Source organism: Scyliorhinus torazame, chromosome X (genome assembly GCF_047496885.1).
Source record: "Scyliorhinus torazame isolate Kashiwa2021f chromosome X, sScyTor2.1, whole genome shotgun sequence".
Classification (NCBI taxonomy): Eukaryota; Metazoa; Chordata; class Chondrichthyes; order Carcharhiniformes; family Scyliorhinidae; genus Scyliorhinus; species Scyliorhinus torazame.
The window spans coordinates 36265469-36287796 of NC_092738.1; the positions used below are offsets into that span (position 1 = coordinate 36265469).

Consider the following 22328-nt stretch of genomic DNA (forward strand, 5'->3'; position numbering starts at 1 on the left):
CACTCCCAGGACAGGTACAGCACGGGGTTAGATACAGAGTAAAGCTCCCTCTACACTGTCCCCATCAAACACTCCCAGGACAGGTACAGCACGGGGTTAGATACAGAGTAAAGCTCCCTCTACACTGTCCCCATCAAACACTCCCAGGACAGGCACAGCACGGGGTTAGATACAGAGTAAAGCTCCCTCTACACTGTCCCCATCAAACACTCCCAGGACAGGTACAGCACGGGGGTAGATACAGAGTAAAGCTCCCTCTACACTGTCCCCATCAAACGCTCCCAGGACAGGTACAGCACGGGGTTAGATACAGAGTAAAGCTCCCTCTACACTGTCCCCATCAAACACTCCCAGGACAGGTACAGCACGGGGTTAGCTACAGAGTAAAGCTCCCTCTACACTGTTCCCATCAACACTCCCAGGACAGGTACAGCACGGGGTTAGATACAGAGTAAAGCTCCCTCTACACTGTCCCCATCAAACACTCCCAGGACAGGTACAGCACGGGGTTCGATACAGAGTAAAGCTCCCTCTACACTGTCCCCATCAAACACTCCCAGGACAGGTACAGCACGGGGTTAGATACAGAGTAAAGCTCCCTCTACACTGTCCCCATCAAACACTCCCAGGAAAGGTACAGAACGGGGTTAGATACAGAGTAAAGCTCCCTCTACACGGTCCCCATCAAACACTCCCAGGACAGGTACAGCACGGGGTTACATACAGAGTGAAGCTCCCTCTACACTGTCCCCATCAAACACTCCCAGGACAGGTACAGCACGGGGTTAGATACAGAGTAAAGCTCTCTCTACACTGTCCCCATCAAACACTCCCAGGAGAGGTACAGCACGGGGTTAGATACAGCGTAAAGCTCCCTCTGCACTGTCCCCATCAAACACTACCAGGACAGGTACAGCACGGGGTTAGATACAGAATAAAGCTCCCTCTGCACTGTCCCCATCAAACACTCCCAGGACAGGTACAGCACGGGGTCAGAAACAGAGTAAAGCTCCCTCTACACTGTCCCCATCAAAAACTCCCAGGACAGGTACAGCACGGGGTTAGATACAGAGTAAAGCTCACTCTACACTGTCTCCGTCAAACACTCCCAGGACAGGTACAGCACGGGGATAGATACAGAGTAAAGCTCCCTCTACACTGTCCCCATCAAACACTCCCAGGACAGGTACAGCACGGGTTCGATACAGAGTAAAGCTCCCTTTACACTGTCCCCATCAAACACTCCCAGGACAGGTACAGCACGGTGTTAGATACAGAGTAAAGCTCCCGCTACACTGTCTCCATCAAACACTCCCAGGACAGGTACAGCACGGGGTTAGATACAGAGTAAAGCTCCCTCTACACTGTCCAAATCAAACGCTCCCAGGACAGGTACAGCACGGGGTTAGATACAGAGTAAAGCTTCCTCTACACTGTCCCCATCAAACGCTCCCAGGACAGGTACAGCACGGGGTTAGATACAGAGTAAAGCTCCGTCTACACTGTCCCCATCAAACACTCCCAGGACAGGGACAGCACGGGGTTAGATACAGAGTAAAGCTCCCTCTACACTGTCCAAATCAAACGCTCCCAGGACAGGTACAGCACGGGGTTAGATACAGAGTAAAGCTCCCTCTACACTGTCCCCATCAAACACTCCCAGGGCAGGTACAGCACGGGATTAGATACAGAGTAAAGCCCCTCTACACTGTCCCCATCAAACACTCCCAGGACAGGTACTGCACGGGGATAGATACAGAGTAAAGCTCCCTCTACACTGTCCCCATCAAACACTCCCAGGACAGGTACAGCACGGGGTTAGATACAGAGTAAAGCTCCCTCTACACTGGCCCCATTAAACACTCCCAGGACAGGTACAGCACGGGGTTAGATACAGAGTAAAGCTCCCTCCACACTGTCCCCATCAAACTCTCCCAGGACAGGTACAGCACGGGGTTAGATACAGAGTAAAGCTCCCTCTACACTGTCCCCATCAAACACTCCCAGGACAGGTACAGCACGGGGTTAGATACAGAGTAAAGCTCCCTCTACACTGTCCCCATCAAACACTCCCAGGACAGGTACAGCACGGGGTTAGATACAGAGTAAAGCTCCCTCTACACTGTCCCCATCAAACACTCCCAGGACAGGTACAGCACGGGGTAAGATACAGAGTAAAGCTCCCTCTACACTGTCCCCATCAAACACTCCCAGGACAGGTACAGCACGGGGTTAGATACAGAGTAAAGCTCCCTCTACACTGTCCCCCTCAAACACTCCCAGGGCAGGTACAGCACGGGGTTAGATACAGGGTAAAGCTCCCTCTACACTGTCCCCATCAAACACTCCCAGGGCAGGTACAGCACGGGGTTAGCTACAGAGTAAAGCTCCCTCTACACTGTCCCCATCAACACTCCCAGGACAGGTACAGCACGGGGTTAGATACAGAGTAAAGCTCCCTCTACACTGTCCCCATCAAACACTCCCAGGAAAGGTACAGCACGGGGTTAGATACAGAGTAAAGCTCCCTCTACACGGTCCCCATCAAACACTCCCAGGACAGGTACAGCACGGGGTTACATACAGAGTGAAGCTCCCTCTACACTGTCCCCATCAAACACTCCCAGGACAGGTACAGCACGGGGTTAGATACAGAGTAAAGCTCCCTCTACACTGTCCCCATCAAACACTCCCAGGACAGGCACAGCACGGGGTTAGATACAGAGTAAAGCTCCCTCTACACTGTCCCCATCAAACACTCCCAGGACAGGTACAGCACGGGGGTAGATACAGAGTAAAGCTCCCTCTACACTGTCCCCATCAAACGCTCCCAGGACAGGTACAGCACGGGGTTAGATACAGAGTAAAGCTCCCTCTACACTGTCCCCATCAAACACTCCCAGGACAGGTACAGCACGGGGTTAGCTACAGAGTAAAGCTCCCTCTACACTGTTCCCATCAACACTCCCAGGACAGGTACAGCACGGGGTTAGATACAGAGTAAAGCTCCCTCTACACTGTCCCCATCAAACACTCCCAGGACAGGTACAGCACGGGGTTCGATACAGAGTAAAGCTCCCTCTACACTGTCCCCATCAAACACTCCCAGGACAGGTACAGCACGGGGTTAGATACAGAGTAAAGCTCCCTCTACACTGTCCCCATCAAACACTCCCAGGAAAGGTGCAGAACGGGGTTAGATACAGAGTAAAGCTCCCTCTACACGGTCCCCATCAAACACTCCCAGGACAGGTACAGCACGGGGTTACATACAGAGTGAAGCTCCCTCTACACTGTCCCCATCAAACACTCCCAGGACAGGTACAGCACGGGGTTAGATACAGAGTAAAGCTCTCTCTACACTGTCCCCATCAAACACTCCCAGGAGAGGTACAGCACGGGGTTAGATACAGCGTAAAGCTCCCTCTGCACTGTCCCCATCAAACACTACCAGGACAGGTACAGCACGGGGTTAGATACAGAGTAAAGCTCCCTCTGCACTGTCCCCATCAAACACTCCCAGGACAGGTACAGCACGGGGTCAGAAACAGAGTAAAGCTCCCTCTACACTGTCCCCATCAAAAACTCCCAGGACAGGTACAGCACGGGGTTAGATACAGAGTAAAGCTCACTCTACACTGTCTCCGTCAAACACTCCCAGGACAGGTACAGCACGGGGATTGATACAGAGTAAAGCTCCCTCTACACTGTCCCCATCAAACACTCCCAGGACAGGTACAGCACGGGTTCGATACAGAGTAAAGCTCCCTTTACACTGTCCCCATCAAACACTCCCAGGACAGGTACAGCACGGTGTTAGATACAGAGTAAAGCTCCCGCTACACTGTCTCCATCAAACACTCCCAGGACAGGTACAGCACGGGGTTAGATACAGAGTAAAGCTCCCTCTACACTGTCCAAATCAAACGCTCCCAGGACAGGTACAGCACGGGGTTAGATACAGAGTAAAGCTTCCTCTACACTGTCCCCATCAAACGCTCCCAGGACAGGTACAGCACGGGGTTAGATACAGAGTAAAGCTCCGTCTACACTGTCCCCATCAAACACTCCCAGGACAGGGACAGCACGGGGTTAGATACAGAGTAAAGCTCCCTCTACACTGTCCAAATCAAACGCTCCCAGGACAGGTACAGCACGGGGTTAGATACAGAGTAAAGCTCCCTCTACATTGTCCCCATCAAACACTCCCAGGGCAGGTACAGCACGGGATTAGATACAGAGTAAAGCCCCTCTACACTGTCCCCATCAAACACTCCCAGGACAGGTACTGCACGGGGATAGATACAGAGTAAAGCTCCCTCTACACTGTCCCCATCAAACACTCCCAGGACAGGTACAGCACGGGGTTAGATACAGAGTAAAGCTCCCTCTACACTGGCCCCATTAAACACTCCCAGGACAGGTACAGCACGGGGTTAGATACAGAGTAAAGCTCCCTCCACACTGTCCCCATCAAACACTCCCAGGACAGGTACAGCACGGGGTTAGATACAGAGTAAAGCTCCCTCTACACTGTCCCCATCAAACACTCCCAGGACAGGTACAGCACGGGGTTAGATACAGAGTAAAGCTCCCTCTACACTGTCCCCATCAAACACTCCCAGGACAGGTACAGCACGGGGTTAGATACAGAGTAAAGCTCCCTCTACACTGTCCCCATCAAACACTCCCAGGACAGGTACAGCACGGGGTAAGATACAGAGTAAAGCTCCCTCTACACTGTCCCCATCAAACACTCCCAGGACAGGTACAGCACGGGGTTAGATACAGAGTAAAGCTCCCTCTACACTGTCCCCCTCAAACACTCCCAGGACAGGTACAGCACGGGGTTAGATACAGGGTAAAGCTCCCTCTACACTGTCCCCATCAAACACTCCCAGGGCAGGTACAGCACGGGGTTAGCTACAGAGTAAAGCTCCCTCTACACTGTCCCCATCAACACTCCCAGGACAGGTACAGCACGGGGTTAGATACAGAGTAAAGCTCCCTCTACACTGTCCCCATCAAACACTCCCAGGAAAGGTACAGCACGGGGTTAGATACAGAGTAAAGCTCCCTCTACACGGTCCCCATCAAACACTCCCAGGACAGATACAGCACGGGGTTACATACAGAGTGAAGCTCCCTCTACACTGTCCCCATCAAACACTCCCAGGACAGGTACAGCACGGGGTTAGATACAGAGTAAAGCTCTCTCTACACTGTCCCCATCAAACACTCCCAGGACAGGTACAGCACGGGGTTAGATACAGAGTAAAGCTCCCTCTGCACTGTCCCCATCAAACACTCCCAGGACAGGTACAGCACGGGGTTAGAAACAGAGTAAAGCTCCCTCTACACTGTCCCCATCAAAAACTCCCAGGACAGGTACAGCACGGGGTTAGATACAGAGTAAAGCTCACTCTACACTGTCTCCGTCAAACACTCCCAGGACAGGTACAGCACGGGGATAGATACAGAGTAAAGCTCCCTCTACACTGTCCCCATCAAACACTCCCAGGCCAGGTACAGCACGGGGTTCGATACAGAGTAAAGCTCCCTCTACACTGTCCCCATCAAACACTCCCAGGACAGGTACAGCACGGTGTTAGATACAGAGTAAAGCTCCCTCTACACTGTCTCCATCAAACACTCCCAGGACAGGTACAGCACGGGGTTAGATACAGAGTAAAGCTCCCTCTACACTGTCCCCATCAAACACTCCCAGGACAGGTACAGCACGGGGTTAGATACAGAGTAAAGCTCCCTCTACACTGTCTCCGTCAAACACTCCCAGGACAGGTACAGCACGGGGTTAGATACAGAGTAAAGCTCCCTCTACACTGTCCCCATCAAACACTCCCAGGACAGGGACAGCACGGGGTTAGATACAGAGTAAAGCTCCCTCTACACTGTCCCCATCAAACACTCCCAGGACAGATACAGCACGGGGTTAGATACAGAGTAAAGCTCCCTCTACACTGTCCCCATCAAACACTCCCAGGGCAGGTACAGCACGGGATTAGATACAGAGTAAAGCCCCTCTACACTGTCCCCATCAAACACTCCCAGGACAGGTACTGCACGGGGATAGATACAGAGTAAAGCTCCCTCTACACTGTCCCCATCAAACACTCCCAGGACAGGTACAGCACGGGGTTAGATACAGAGTAAAGCTCCCTCTACACTGGCCCCATTAAACACTCCCAGGACAGGTACAGCACGGGGTTAGATACAGAGTAAAGCTCCCTCCATACTGTCCCCATCAAACACTCCCAGGACAGGTACAGCACGGGGTTAGATACAGAGTAAAGCTCCCTCTACACTGTCCCCATCAAACACTCCCAGGACAGGTACAGCACGGGGTTAGATACAGAGTAAAGCTCCCTCTACACTGTCCCCATCAAACACTCCCAGGACAGGTACAGCACGAGGTTAGATACAGAGTAAAGCTCCCTCTACACTGTCCCCATCAAACACCCCCAGGACAGGTACAGCACGGGGTTAGATACAGAGTAAAGCTCCCTCCATACTGTCCCCATCAAACACTCCCAGGACAGGTACAGCACGGGGTTAGATACAGAGTAAAGCTCCCTCTACACTGTACCCATCAAACACTCCCAGGACAGGTACAGCACGGGGTTAGATACAGAGTAAAGCTCCCTCTACACTGTCCCCATCAAACACTCCCAGGACAGGTACAGCACGAGGTTAGATACAGAGTAAAGCTCCCTCTACACTGTCCCCATCAAACACCCCCAGGACAGGTACAGCACGGGGTTAGATACAGAGTAAAGCTCCCTCCACACTGTCCCCCATCAAACACTCCCAGGACAGGTACAGCACGGGGTTAGATACAGAGTAAAGCTCCCTCTACACTGTCCCCATCAAACACTCCCAGGACAGGTACAGCACGAGGTTAGATACAGAGTAAAGCTCCCTCTACACTGTCCCCATCAAACACTCCCAGGACAGGTACAGCACGGGGTTAGATACAGAGTAAAGCTCCCTCTACACTGTCCCCATCAAACACTCCCAGGACAGGTACAGCACGGGGTTAGGTACAGAGTAAAGCTCCCTCGACACTGTTCCCTTCAAACACTCCCAGGACCGGTACAGCACGGGGTTAGATACAGAGTAAAGCTCCCTCTACACTGTCCCCATCAAACACTCCCAAAACTGGTACAGCACAGGGTTAGATACAGAGTAAAGCTCCCTCTACACTGTCCCCATCAAACACTCCCAGGACAGGTACAGCACGGGGTTAGATACAGAGTAAAGCTCCCTCTACACTGTCCCCATCAAACACTCCCAGGACAGGTACAGCACGGGGTTAGATACAGAGTAAAGCTCCCTCTACACTGTCCCCATCAAACACTCCCAGGACAGGTACAGCACGGGATTAGATACAGAGTAAAGCTCCCTCTACATTGTCCCCATCAAACACTCCCAGGACAGGTACAGCACGGGGTTAGATACAGAGTAAAGCTCCCTCGACACTGTCCCCATCAAACACTCCCAGGACAGGTACAGCACGGGGTTAGATACAGAGTAAAGCTCCCTCTACACTGTCCCCATCAAACACTCCCAGGACAGGTACAGCACGGGGTTAGATACAGAGTAAAGCTCCCTCTACACTGTCCCCATCAAACACTCCCAGGACAGGTACAGCAAGGGGTTAGATACAGAGTAAAGCTCCCTCTACACTGTCTCCGTCAAACGCTCCCAGGACAGGTACAGCACGGGGTTAGATACAGAGTAAAGCTCCCTCTACACTGTCCCCATCAAACACTCCCAGGACAGGGACAGCACGGGATTAGATACAGAGTAAAGCTCCCTCTACACTGTCCCCATCAAACACTCCCAGGACAGGTACAGCACGGGGTTAGATACAGAGTAAAGCTCCCTCTACACTGTCCCCATCAAACACTCCCAGGACAGGTACAGCACGGGGTTAGATACAGAGTAAAGCTCCCTCTACACTGTCCCCCTCAAACACTCCCAGGACAGGTACAGCACGGGGTTAGATACAGAGTAAAGCTCCCTCTACACTGTCCCCATCAAACACTCCCAGGACAGGTACAGCACGGGGTTAGCTACAGAGTAAAGCTCCCTCTACACTGTCCCCATCAACACTCCCAGGACAGGTACAGCACGGGGTTAGATACAGAGTAAAGCTCCCTCTACACTGTCCCCATCAAACACTCCCAGGACAGGTACAGCACGGGGTTAGATACAGAGTAAAGCTCCCTCTACACTGTCCCCATCAAACACTCCCAGGACAGGTACAGCACGGGGTTAGATACAGAGTAAAGCTCCCTCTACACGGTCCCCACAAAACACTCCCAGGACAGGTACAGCACGGGGTTAGATACAGAGTGAAGCTCCCTCTACACTGTCCCCATCAAACACTCCCAGGACAGGTACAGCACGGGGTTAGATACAGAGTAAAGCTCTCTCTACACTGTCCCCATCAAACACTCCCAGGAGAGGTACAGCACGGGGTTAGATACAGAGTAAAGCTCCCTCTGCACTGTCCCCATCAAACACTCCCAGGACAGGTACAGCACGGGGTTAGATACAGAGTAAAGCTCCCTCTGCACTGTCCCCATCAAACACTCCCAGGACAGGTACAGCACGTGGTTAGAAACAGAGTAAAGCTCCCTCTACACTGTCCCCATCAAACACTCCCAGGACAGGTACAGCACGGGGTTAGATACAGAGTAAAGCTCCCTCTACACTGTCCCCATCAAACACTCCCAGGACAGGTACAGCACGGGGTTAGATACAGAGTAAAGCTCCCTCTACACTGTCCCCATCAAACACTCCCAGGACAGGTACAGCACGGGGTTAGATACAGAGTAAAGCTCCCTCTACACTGTCTCCGTCAAACGCTCCCAGGACAGGTACAGCACGGGGTTAGATACAGAGTAAAGCTCCCTCTACACTGTCTCCGTCAAACACTCCCAGGACAGGGACAGCACGGGATTAGATACAGAGTAAAGCTCCCTCTACACTGTCCCCATCAAACACTCCCAGGACAGGTACAGCACGGGGTTAGATACAGAGTAAAGCTCCCTCTACACTGTCCCCATCAAACACTCCCAGGACAGGTACAGCACGGGGTTAGATACAGAGTAAAGCTCCCTCTACACTGTCCCCCTCAAACACTCCCAGGACAGGTACAGCACGGGGTTAGATACAGAGTAAAGCTCCCTCTACACTGTCCCCATCAAACACTCCCAGGACAGGTACAGCACGGGGTTAGCTACAGAGTAAAGCTCCCTCTACACTGTCCCCATCAACACTCCCAGGACAGGTACAGCACGGGGTTAGATACAGAGTAAAGCTCCCTCTACACTGTCCCCATCAAACACTCCCAGGACAGGTACAGCACGGGGTTAGATACAGAGTAAAGCTCCCTCTACACTGTCCCCATCAAACACTCCCAGGACAGTTACAGCACGGGGTTAGATACAGAGTAAAGCTCCCTCTACACGGTCCCCACAAAACACTCCCAGGACAGGTACAGCACGGGGTTAGATACAGAGTGAAGCTCCCTCTACACTGTCCCATCAAACACTCCCAGGACAGGTACAGCACGGGGTTAGATACAGAGTAAAGCTCTCTCTACACTGTCCCCATCAAACACTCCCAGGAGAGGTACAGCACGGGGTTAGATACAGAGTAAAGCTCCCTCTGCACTGTCCCCATCAAACACTCCCAGGACAGGTACAGCACGGGGTTAGTTACAGAGTAAAGCTCCCTCTGCACTGTCCCCATCAAACACTCCCAGGACAGGTACAGCACGGGGTTAGAAACAGAGTAAAGCTCCCTCTACACTGTCCCCATCAAACACTCCCAGGACAGGTACAGCACGGGGTTAGATACAGAGTAAAGCTCCCTCTACACTGTCTCCGTCAAACACTCCCAGGACGGGTACAGCACGGGGATAGATACAGAGTAAAGCTCCCTCTACACTGTCCCCATCAAACACTCCCAGGACAGGTACAGCACGGGATTAGATACAGATTATCTGCCTCGACACTGTCCCCATCAAATACTCCCAGGACAGGTACAGCACGGGGTTAGATACAGAGTAAAGCTCCCTCTACACTGTCTCCGTCAAACACTCCCAGGACAGGTACAGCACGGGGATAGATACAGAGTAAAGCTCCCTCTACACTGTCCCCATCAAACACTCCCAGGACAGGTACAGCACGGGGTTCGATACAGAGTAAAGCTCCCTCGACACTGTGCCCATCAAACACTCCCAGGACAGGTACAGCACGGGGTTAGATACAGAGTAAAGCTCCCTCTACACTGTCTCCATCAAACACTCCCAGGACAGGTACAGCACGGGGTTAGATACAGAGTAAAGCTCCCTCTACACTGTCCCCATCAAACACTCCCAGGACAGGTACAGCACGGGGTTAGATACAGAGTAAAGCTCCCTCTACACTGTCTCCGTCAAACACTCCCAGGACAGGTACAGCACGGGGTTAGATACAGAGTAAAGCTCCCTCTACACTGTCCCCATCAAACACTCCCAGGACAGATACAGCACGGGGTTAGATACAGAGTAAAGCTCCCTCTACACTGTCCCCATCAAACACTCCCAGGGCAGGTACAGCACGGGATTAGATACAGAGTAAAGCCCCTCCACACTGTCCCCATCAAACACTCCCAGGACAGGTACAGCACGGGGATAGATACAGAGTAAAGCTCCCTCTACACTGTCCCCATCAAACACTCCCAGGACAGGTACAGCACGGGGTTAGATACAGAGTAAAGCTCCCTCTACACTGGCCCCATTAAACACTCCCAGGACAGGTACAGCACGGGGTTAGATACAGAGTAAAGCTCCCTCTACATTGTCCCCATCAAACACCCCCAGGACAGGTACAGCACGGGGTTAGATACAGAGTAAAGCTCCCTCCACACTGTCCCCATCAAACACTCCCAGGACAGGTACAGCACGGGGTTAGATACAGAGTAAAGTTCCCTCTACACTGTCCCCATCAAACACTCCCAGGACAGGTACAGCACGAGGTTAGATACAGAGTAAAGCTCCCTCTACACTGTCCCCATCAAACACTCCCAGGACAGGTACAGCACGGGGTGAGATACAGAGTAAAGCTCCCTCTTCATTGTCCCCAACAAACACTCCCCGGACAGGTACAGCACAGGGTTTGATACAGAGTAAAGCTCCCTCTACACTGTCCCCATCAAACACTCCCAGGACAGGTACAGCACGGGGTTCGATACAGAGTAAAGCTCCCTCTACACTGTCCCCATCAAACACTCCCAGGACAGGTACAGCACGGGGTTAGATACAGAGTAAAGCTCCCTCTACACTGTCTCCATCAAACACTCCCAGGACAGGTACAGCACGGGGTTAGATACAGAGTAAAGCTCCCTCTACACTGTCCCCATCAAACACTCCCAGGACAGGTACAGCACGGGGTTAGATACAGAGTAAAGCTCCCTCTACACTGTCTCCGTCAAACACTCCCAGGACACGTACAGCACGGGGTTAGATACAGAGTAAAGCTCCCTCTACACTGTCCCCATCAAACACTCCCAGGGCAGGTACAGCATGGGATTAGATACAGAGTAAAGCCCCTCTACACTGTCCCCATCAAACACTCCCAGGACAGGTACAGCACGGGGATAGATACAGAGTAAAGCTCCCTCTACACTGTCCCCATCAAACACTCCCAGGACAGGTACAGCACGGGGTTAGATACAGAGTAAAGCTCCCTCTACACTGTCCCCATCAAACACTCCCAGGACAGGTACAGCACGGGGTTAGATACAGAGTAAAGCTCCCTCTACACTGTCCCCATCAAACACTCCCAGGACAGGTACAGCACGGGGTTAGATACAGAGTAAAGCTCTCTCTACACTGTCCCCATCAAACACTCCCAGGAGAGGTACAGCACGGGGTTAGATACAGAGTAAAGCTCCCTCTACACTGTCCCCATCAAACACTCCCAGGACAGGTACAGCACGGGGTTAGATACAGAGTAAAGCTCTCTCTACACTGTCCCCATCAAACACTCCCAGGAGAGGTACAGCACGGGGTTAGATACAGAGTAAAGCTCCCTCTGCACTGTCCCCATCAAACACTCCCAGGACAGGTACAGCACGGGGTTAGATACAGAGTAAAGCTCCCTCTACACTGTCCCCATCAAACACTCCCAGGACAGGTACAGCACGGGGTTAGATACAGAGTAAAGCTCCCTCTACACTGTCTCCGTCAAACACTCCCAGGACGGGTACAGCACGGGGATAGATACAGAGTAAAGCTCCCTCTACACTGTCCCCATCAAACACTCCCAGGACAGGTACAGCACGGGATTAGATACAGAGTATCTGCCTCGACACTGTCCCCATCAAATACTCCCAGGACAGGTACAGCACGGGGTTAGATACAGAGTAAAGCTCCCTCTACACTGTCTCCGTCAAACACTCCCAGGACAGGTACAGCACGGGGATAGATACAGAGTAAAGCTCCCTCTACACTGTCCCCATCAAACACTCCCAGGACAGGTACGGCACGGGGTTCGATACAGAGTAAAGCTCCCTCGACACTGTCCCCATCAAACACTCCCAGGACAGGTACAGCACGGGGTTAGATACAGAGTAAAGCTCCCTCTACACTGTCTCCATCAAACACTCCCAGGACAGGTACAGCACGGGGTTAGATACAGAGTAAAGCTCCCTCTACACTGTCTCCATCAAACACTCCCAGGACAGGTACAGCACGGGGTTCGATACAGAGTAAAGCTCCCTCTACACTGTCTCCGTCAAACACTCCCAGGACAGGTACAGCACGGGGTTAGATACAGAGTAAAGCTCCCTCTACACTGTCCCCATCAAACACTCCCAGGACAGATACAGCACGGGGTTAGATACAGAGTAAAGCTCCCTCTACACTGTCCCCATCAAACACTCCCAGGGCAGGTACAGCACGGGATTAGATACAGAGTAAAGCCCCTCCACACTGTCCCCATCAAACACTCCCAGGACAGGTACAGCACGGGGATAGATACAGAGTAAAGCTCCCTCTACACTGTCCCCATCAAACACTCCCAGGACAGGTACAGCACGGGGTTAGATACAGAGTAAAGCTCCCTCTACACTGGCCCCATTAAACACTCCCAGGACAGGTACAGCACGGGGTTAGATACAGAGTAAAGCTCCCTCTACATTGTCCCCATCAAACACCCCCAGGACAGGTACAGCACGGGGTTAGATACAGAGTAAAGCTCCCTCCACACTGTCCCCATCAAACACTCCCAGGACAGGTACAGCACGGGGTTAGATACAGAGTAAAGTTCCCTCTACACTGTCCCCATCAAACACTCCCAGGACAGGTACAGCACGAGGTTAGATACAGAGTAAAGCTCCCTCTACACTGTCCCCATCAAACACTCCCAGGACAGGTACAGCACGGGGTGAGATACAGAGTAAAGCTCCCTCTTCATTGTCCCCAACAAACACTCCCCGGACAGGTACAGCACAGGGTTAGATACAGAGTAAAGCTCCCTCTACACTGTCCCCATCAAACACTCCCAGGACAGGTACAGCACGGGGTTCGATACAGAGTAAAGCTCCCTCTACACTGTCCCCATCAAACACTCCCAGGACAGGTACAGCACGGGGTTAGATACAGAGTAAAGCTCCCTCTACACTGTCTCCATCAAACACTCCCAGGACAGGTACAGCACGGGGTTAGATACAGAGTAAAGCTCCCTCTACACTGTCCCCATCAAACACTCCCAGGACAGGTACAGCACGGGGTTAGATACAGAGTAAAGCTCCCTCTACACTGTCTCCGTCAAACACTCCCAGGACACGTACAGCACGGGGTTAGATACAGAGTAAAGCTCCCTCTACACTGTCCCCATCAAACACTCCCAGGGCAGGTACAGCACGGGATTAGATACAGAGTAAAGCCCCTCTACACTGTCCCCATCAAACACTCCCAGGACAGGTACAGCACGGGGATAGATACAGAGTAAAGCTCCCTCTACACTGTCCCCATCAAACACTCCCAGGACAGGTACAGCACGGGGTTAGATACAGAGTAAAGCTCCCTCTACACTGTCCCCATCAAACACTCCCAGGACAGGTACAGCACGGGGTTAGATACAGAGTAAAGCTCCCTCTACACTGTCCCCATCAAACACTCCCAGGACAGGTACAGCACGGGGTTAGATACAGAGTAAAGCTCTCTCTACACTGTCCCCATCAAACACTCCCAGGAGAGGTACAGCACGGGGTTAGATACAGAGTAAAGCTCCCTCTACACTGTCCCCATCAAACACTCCCAGGACAGGTACAGCACGGGGTTAGATACAGAGTAAAGCTCTCTCTACACTGTCCCCATCAAACACTCCCAGGAGAGGTACAGCACGGGGTTAGATACAGAGTAAAGCTCCCTCTGCACTGTCCCCATCAAACACTCCCAGGACAGGTACAGCACGGGGTTAGATACAGAGTAAAGCTCCCTCTGCACTGTCCCCATCAAACACTCCCAGGACAGGTACAGCACGGGGTTAGAAACAGAGTAAAGCTCCCTCTACACTGTCCCCATCAAACACTCCCAGGACAGGTACAGCACGGGGTTAGATACAGAGTAAAGCTCCCTCTACACTGTCTCCGTCAAACACTCCCAGGACGGGTACAGCACGGGGATAGATACAGAGTAAAGCTCCCTCTACACTGTCCCCATCAAACACTCCCAGGACAGGTACAGCACGGGATTAGATACAGAGTATCTGCCTCGACACTGTCCCCATCAAATACTCCCAGGACAGGTACAGCACGGGGTTAGATACAGAGTAAAGCTCCCTCTACACTGTCTCCGTCAAACACTCCCAGGACAGGTACAGCACGGGGATAGATACAGAGTAAAGCTCCCTCTACACTGTCCCCATCAAACACTCCCAGGACAGGTACAGCACGGGGTTCGATACAGAGTAAAGCTCCCTCGACACTGTCCCCATCAAACACTCCCAGGACAGGTACAGCACGGGGTTAGATACAGAGTAAAGCTCCCTCTACACTGTCTCCATCAAACACTCCCAGGACAGGTACAGCACGGGGTTAGATACAGAGTAAAGCTCCCTCTACACTGTCCCCATCAAACACTCCCAGGACAGGTACAGCACGGGGTTAGATACAGAGTAAAGCTCCCTCGACACTGTCTCCGTCAAACACTCCCAGGACAGGTACAGCACGGGGTTAGATACAGAGTAAAGCTCCCTCTACACTGGCCCCATTAAACACTCCCAGGACAGGTACAGCACGGGGTTAGATACAGAGTAAAGCTCCCTCTACATTGTCCCCATCAAACACCCCCAGGACAGGTACAGCACGGGGTTAGATACAGAGTAAAGCTCCCTCCACACTGTCCCCATCAAACACTCCCAGGACAGGTACAGCACGGGGTTAGATACAGAGTAAAGCTCCCTCTACACTGTCCCCATCAAACACTCCCAGGACAGGTACAGCACGGGGTGAGATACAGAGTAAAGCTCCCTCTTCATTGTCCCCAACAAACACTCCCCGGACAGGTACAGCACAGGGTTAGATACAGAGTAAAGCTCCCTCTACACTGTCCCCATCAAACACTCCCAGGACAGGTACAGCACGGGGTTCGATACAGAGTAAACCTCCCTCTACACTGTCCCCATCAAACACTCCCAGGACAGGTACAGCACGGGGTTAGATACAGAGTAAAGCTCCCTCTACACTGTCTCCATCAAACACTCCCAGGACAGGTACAGCACGGGGTTAGATACAGAGTAAAGCTCCCTCTACACTGTCCCCATCAAACACTCCCAGGACAGGTACAGCACGGGGTTAGATACAGAGTAAAGCTCCCTCGACACTGTCTCCGTCAAACACTCCCAGGACAGGTACAGCACGGGGTTAGATACAGAGTAAAGCTCCCTCTACACTGTCCCCATCAAACACTCCCAGGGCAGGTACAGCACGGGATTAGATACAGAGTAAAGCCCCTCTACACTGTCCCCATCAAACACTCCCAGGACAGGTACAGCACGGGGATAGATACAGAGTAAAGCTCCCTCTACACTGTCCCCATCAAACACTCCCAGGACAGGTACAGCACGGGGTTAGATACAGAGTAAAGCTCCCTCTGCACTGTCCCCATCAAACACTCCCAGGACAGGTACAGCACGGGGTCAGAAACAGAGTAGAGCTCCCTCTACACTGTCCCCATCAAAAACTCCCAGGACAGGTACAGCACGGGGTTAGATACAGAGTAAAGCTCACTCTACACTGTCTCCGTCAAACACTCCCAGGACAGGTACAGCACGGGGATAGATACAGAGTAAAGCTCCCTCTACACTGTCCCCATCAAACACTCCCAGGACAGGTACAGCACGGGTTCGATACAGAGTAAAGCTCCCTTTACACTGTCCCCATCAAACACTCCCAGGACAGGTACAGCACGGTGTTAGATACAGAGTAAAGCTCCCGCTACACTGTCTCCATCAAACACTCCCAGGACAGGTACAGCACGGGGTTAGATACAGAGTAAAGCTCCCTCTACACTGTCCAAATCAAACGCTCCCAGGACAGGTACAGCACGGGGTTAGATACAGAGTAAAGCTTCCTCTACACTGTCCCCATCAAACGCTCCCAGGACAGGTACAGCACGGGGTTAGATACAGAGTAAAGCTCCGTCTACACTGTCCCCATCAAACACTCCCAGGACAGGGACAGCACGGGGTTAGATACAGAGTAAAGCTCCCTCTACACTGTCCAAATCAAACGCTCCCAGGACAGGTACAGCACGGGGTTAGATACAGAGTAAAGCTCCCTCTACACTGTCCCCATCAAACACTCCCAGGGCAGGTACAGCACGGGATTAGATACAGAGTAAAGCCCCTCTACACTGTCCCCATCAAACACTCCCAGGACAGGTACTGCACGGGGATAGATACAGAGTAAAGCTCCCTCTACACTGTCCCCATCAAACACTCCCAGGACAGGTACAGCACGGGGTTAGATACAGAGTAAAGCTCCCTCTACACTGGCCCCATTAAACACTCCCAGGACAGGTACAGCACGGGGTTAGATACAGAGTAAAGCTCCCTCCACACTGTCCCCATCAAACACTCCCAGGACAGGTACAGCACGGGGTTAGATACAGAGTAAAGCTCCCTCTACACTGTCCCCATCAAACACTCCCAGGACAGGTACAGCACGGGGTTAGATACAGAGTAAAGCTCCCTCTACACTGTCCCCATCAAACACTCCCAGGACAGGTACAGCACGGGGTTAGATACAGAGTAAAGCTCCCTCTACACTGTCCCCATCAAACACTCCCAGGACAGGTACAGCACGGGGTAAGATACAGAGTAAAGCTCCCTCTACACTGTCCCCATCAAACACTCCCAGGACAGGTACAGCACGGGGTTAGATACAGAGTAAAGCTCCCTCTACACTGTCCCCCTCAAACACTCCCAGGACAGGTACAGCACGGGGTTAGATACAGGGTAAAGCTCCCTCTACACTGTCCCCATCAAACACTCCCAGGGCAGGTACAGCACGGGGTTAGCTACAGAGTAAAGCTCCCTCTACACTGTCCCCATCAACACTCCCAGGACAGGTACAGCACGGGGTTAGATACAGAGTAAAGCTCCCTCTACACTGTCCCCATCAAACACTCCCAGGAAAGGTACAGCACGGGGTTAGATACAGAGTAAAGCTCCCTCTACACGGTCCCCATCAAACACTCCCAGGACAGATACAGCACGGGGTTACATACAGAGTGAAGCTCCCTCTACACTGTCCCCATCAAACACTCCCAGGACAGGTACAGCACGGGGTTAGATACAGAGTAAAGCTCTCTCTACACTGTCCCCATCAAACACTCCCAGGACAGGTACAGCACGGGGTTAGATACAGAGTAAAGCTCCCTCTGCACTGTCCCCATCAAACACTCCCAGGACAGGTACAGCACGGGGTTAGAAACAGAGTAAAGCTCCCTCTACACTGTCCCCATCAAAAACTCCCAGGACAGGTACAGCACGGGGTTAGATACAGAGTAAAGCTCACTCTACACTGTCTCCGTCAAACACTCCCAGGACAGGTACAGCACGGGGATAGATACAGAGTAAAGCTCCCTCTACACTGTCCCCATCAAACACTCCCAGGCCAGGTACAGCACGGGGTTCGATACAGAGTAAAGCTCCCTCTACACTGTCCCCATCAAACACTCCCAGGACAGGTACAGCACGGTGTTAGATACAGAGTAAAGCTCCCTCTACACTGTCTCCATCAAACACTCCCAGGACAGGTACAGCACGGGGTTAGATACAGAGTAAAGCTCCCTCTACACTGTCCCCATCAAACACTCCCAGGACAGGTACAGCACGGGGTTAGATACAGAGTAAAGCTCCCTCTACACTGTCTCCGTCAAACACTCCCAGGACAGGTACAGCACGGGGTTAGATACAGAGTAAAGCTCCCTCTACACTGTCCCCATCAAACACTCCCAGGACAGGGACAGCACTGGGTTAGATACAGAGTAAAGCTCCCTCTACACTGTCCCCATCAAACACTCCCAGGACAGATACAGCACGGGGTTAGATACAGAGTAAAGCTCCCTCTACACTGTCCCCATCAAACACTCCCAGGGCAGGTACAGCACGGGATTAGATACAGAGTAAAGCCCCTCTACACTGTCCCCATCAAACACTCCCAGGACAGGTACTGCACGGGGATAGATACAGAGTAAAGCTCCCTCTACACTGTCCCCATCAAACACTCCCAGGACAGGTACAGCACGGGGTTAGATACAGAGTAAAGCTCCCTCTACACTGGCCCCATTAAACACTCCCAGGACAGGTACAGCACGGGGTTAGATACAGAGTAAAGCTCCCTCCATACTGTCCCCATCAAACACTCCCAGGACAGGTACAGCACGGGGTTAGATACAGAGTAAAGCTCCCTCTACACTGTCCCCATCAAACACTCCCAGGACAGGTACAGCACGGGGTTAGATACAGAGTAAAGCTCCCTCTACACTGTCCCCATCAAACACTCCCAGGACAGGTACAGCACGAGGTTAGATACAGAGTAAAGCTCCCTCTACACTGTCCCCATCAAACACCCCCAGGACAGGTACAGCACGGGGTTAGATACAGAGTAAAGCTCCCTCCATACTGTCCCCATCAAACACTCCCAGGACAGGTACAGCACGGGGTTAGATACAGAGTAAAGCTCCCTCTACACTGTACCCATCAAACACTCCCAGGACAGGTACAGCACGGGGTTAGATACAGAGTAAAGCTCCCTCTACACTGTCCCCATCAAACACTCCCAGGACAGATACAGCACGGGGTTAGATACAGAGTAAAGCTCCCTCAACACTGTCCCCATCAAACACTCCCAGGGCAGGTACAGCACGGGATTAGATACAGAGTAAAGCCCCTCTACACTGTCCCCATCAAACACTCCCAGGACAGGTACTGCACGGGGATAGATACAGAGTAAAGCTCCCTCTACACTGTCCCCATCAAACACTCCCAGGACAGGTACAGCACGGGGTTAGATACAGAGTAAAGCTCCCTCTACACTGGCCCCATTAAACACTCCCAGGACAGGTACAGCACGGGGTTAGATACAGAGTAAAGCTCCCTCCATACTGTCCCCATCAAACACTCCCAGGACAGGTACAGCACGGGGTTAGATACAGAGTAAAGCTCCCTCTACACTGTCCCCATCAAACACTCCCAGGACAGGTACAGCACGAGGTTAGATACAGAGTAAAGCTCCCTCTACACTGTCCCCATCAAACACCCCCAGGACAGGTACAGCACGGGGTTAGATACAGAGTAAAGCTCCCTCCATACTGTCCCCATCAAACACTCCCAGGACAGGTACAGCACGGGGTTAGATACAGAGTAAAGCTCCCTCTACACTGTACCCATCAAACACTCCCAGGACAGGTACAGCACGGGGTTAGATACAGAGTAAAGCTCCCTCTACACTGTCCCCATCAAACACTCCCAGGACAGGTACAGCACGAGGTTAGATACAGAGTAAAGCTCCCTCTACACTGTCCCCATCAAACACCCCCAGGACAGGTACAGCACGGGGTTAGATACAGAGTAAAGCTCCCTCCACACTGTCCCCCATCAAACACTCCCAGGACAGGTACAGCACGGGGTTAGATACAGAGTAAAGCTCCCTCTACACTGTCCCCATCAAACACTCCCAGGACAGGTACAGCACGAGGTTAGATACAGAGTAAAGCTCCCTCTACACTGTCCCCATCAAACACTCCCAGGACAGGTACAGCACGGGGTTAGATACAGAGTAAAGCTCCCTCTACACTGTCCCCATCAAACACTCCCAGGACAGGTACAGCACGGGGTTAGGTACAGAGTAAAGCTCCCTCGACACTGTTCCCTTCAAACACTCCCAGGACCGCTACAGCACGGGGTTAGATACAGAGTAAAGCTCCCTCTACACTGTCCCCATCAAACACTCCCAAAACTGGTACAGCACAGGGTTAGATACAGAGTAAAGCTCCCTCTACACTGTCCCCATCAAACACTCCCAGGACAGGTACAGCACGGGGTTAGATACAGAGTAAAGCTCCCTCTACACTGTCCCCATCAAACACTCCCAGGACAGGTACAGCACGGGGTTAGATACAGAGTAAAGCTCCCTCTACACTGTCCCCATCAAACACTCCCAGGACAGGTACAGCACGGGATGAGATACAGAGTAAAGCTCCCTCTACATTGTCCCCATCAAACACTCCCAGGACAGGTACAGCACGGGGTTAGATACAGAGTAAAGCTCCCTCGACACTGTCCCCATCAAACACTCCCAGGACAGGTACAGCACGGGGTTAGATACAGAGTAAAGCTCCCTCTACACTGTCCCCATCAAACACTCCCAGGACAGGTACAGCACGGGGTTAGATACAGAGTAAAGCTCCCTCTACACTGTCCCCATCAAACACTCCCAGGACAGGTACAGCACGGGGTTAGATACAGAGTAAAGCTCCCTCTACACTGTCTCCGTCAAACGCTCCCAGGACAGGTACAGCACGGGGTTAGATACAGAGTAAAGCTCCCTCTACACTGTCCCCATCAAACACTCCCAGGACAGGGACAGCACGGGATTAGATACAGAGTAAAGCTCCCTCTACACTGTCCCCATCAAACACTCCCAGGACAGGTACAGCACGGGGTTAGATACAGAGTAAAGCTCCCTCTACACTGTCCCCATCAAACACTCCCAGGACAGGTACAGCACGGGGTTAGATACAGAGTAAAGCTCCCTCTACACTGTCCCCCTCAAACACTCCCAGGACAGGTACAGCACGGGGTTAGATACAGAGTAAAGCTCCCTCTACACTGTCCCCATCAAACACTCCCAGGACAGGTACAGCACGGGGTTAGCTACAGAGTAAAGCTCCCTCTACACTGTCCCCATCAACACTCCCAGGACAGGTACAGCACGGGGTTAGATACAGAGTAAAGCTCCCTCTACACTGTCCCCATCAAACACTCCCAGGACAGGTACAGCACGGGGTTAGATACAGAGTAAAGCTCCCTCTACACTGTCCCCATCAAACACTCCCAGGACAGGTACAGCACGGGGTTAGATACAGAGTAAAGCTCCCTCTACACGGTCCCCACAAAACACTCCCAGGACAGGTACAGCACGGGGTTAGATACAGAGTGAAGCTCCCTCTACACTGTCCCCATCAAACACTCCCAGGACAGGTACAGCACGGGGTTAGATACAGAGTAAAGCTCTCTCTACACTGTCCCCATCAAACACTCCCAGGAGAGGTACAGCACGGGGTTAGATACAGAGTAAAGCTCCCTCTGCACTGTCCCCATCAAACACTCCCAGGACAGGTACAGCACGGGGTTAGATACAGAGTAAAGCTCCCTCTGCACTGTCCCCATCAAACACTCCCAGGACAGGTACAGCACGTGGTTAGAAACAGAGTAAAGCTCCCTCTACACTGTCCCCATCAAACACTCCCAGGACAGGTACAGCACGGGGTTAGATACAGAGTAAAGCTCCCTCTACACTGTCCCCATCAAACACTCCCAGGACAGGTACAGCACGGGGTTAGATACAGAGTAAAGCTCCCTCTACACTGTCCCCATCAAACACTCCCAGGACAGGTACAGCACGGGGTTAGATACAGAGTAAAGCTCCCTCTACACTGTCTCCGTCAAACGCTCCCAGGACAGGTACAGCACGGGGTTAGATACAGAGTAAAGCTCCCTCTACACTGTCTCCGTCAA

At 52.3% G+C, this 22328-nt stretch overlaps 1 protein-coding gene across 4 annotated transcripts in view; it reads left to right on the forward strand.

Moving 5' to 3' along the window:
* LOC140405525 (calcitonin gene-related peptide type 1 receptor-like) overlaps positions 1-22328 on the forward strand; it is a 187602-nt gene that overhangs the window by 108095 nt on the left and 57179 nt on the right. The window lies entirely within an intron of this gene.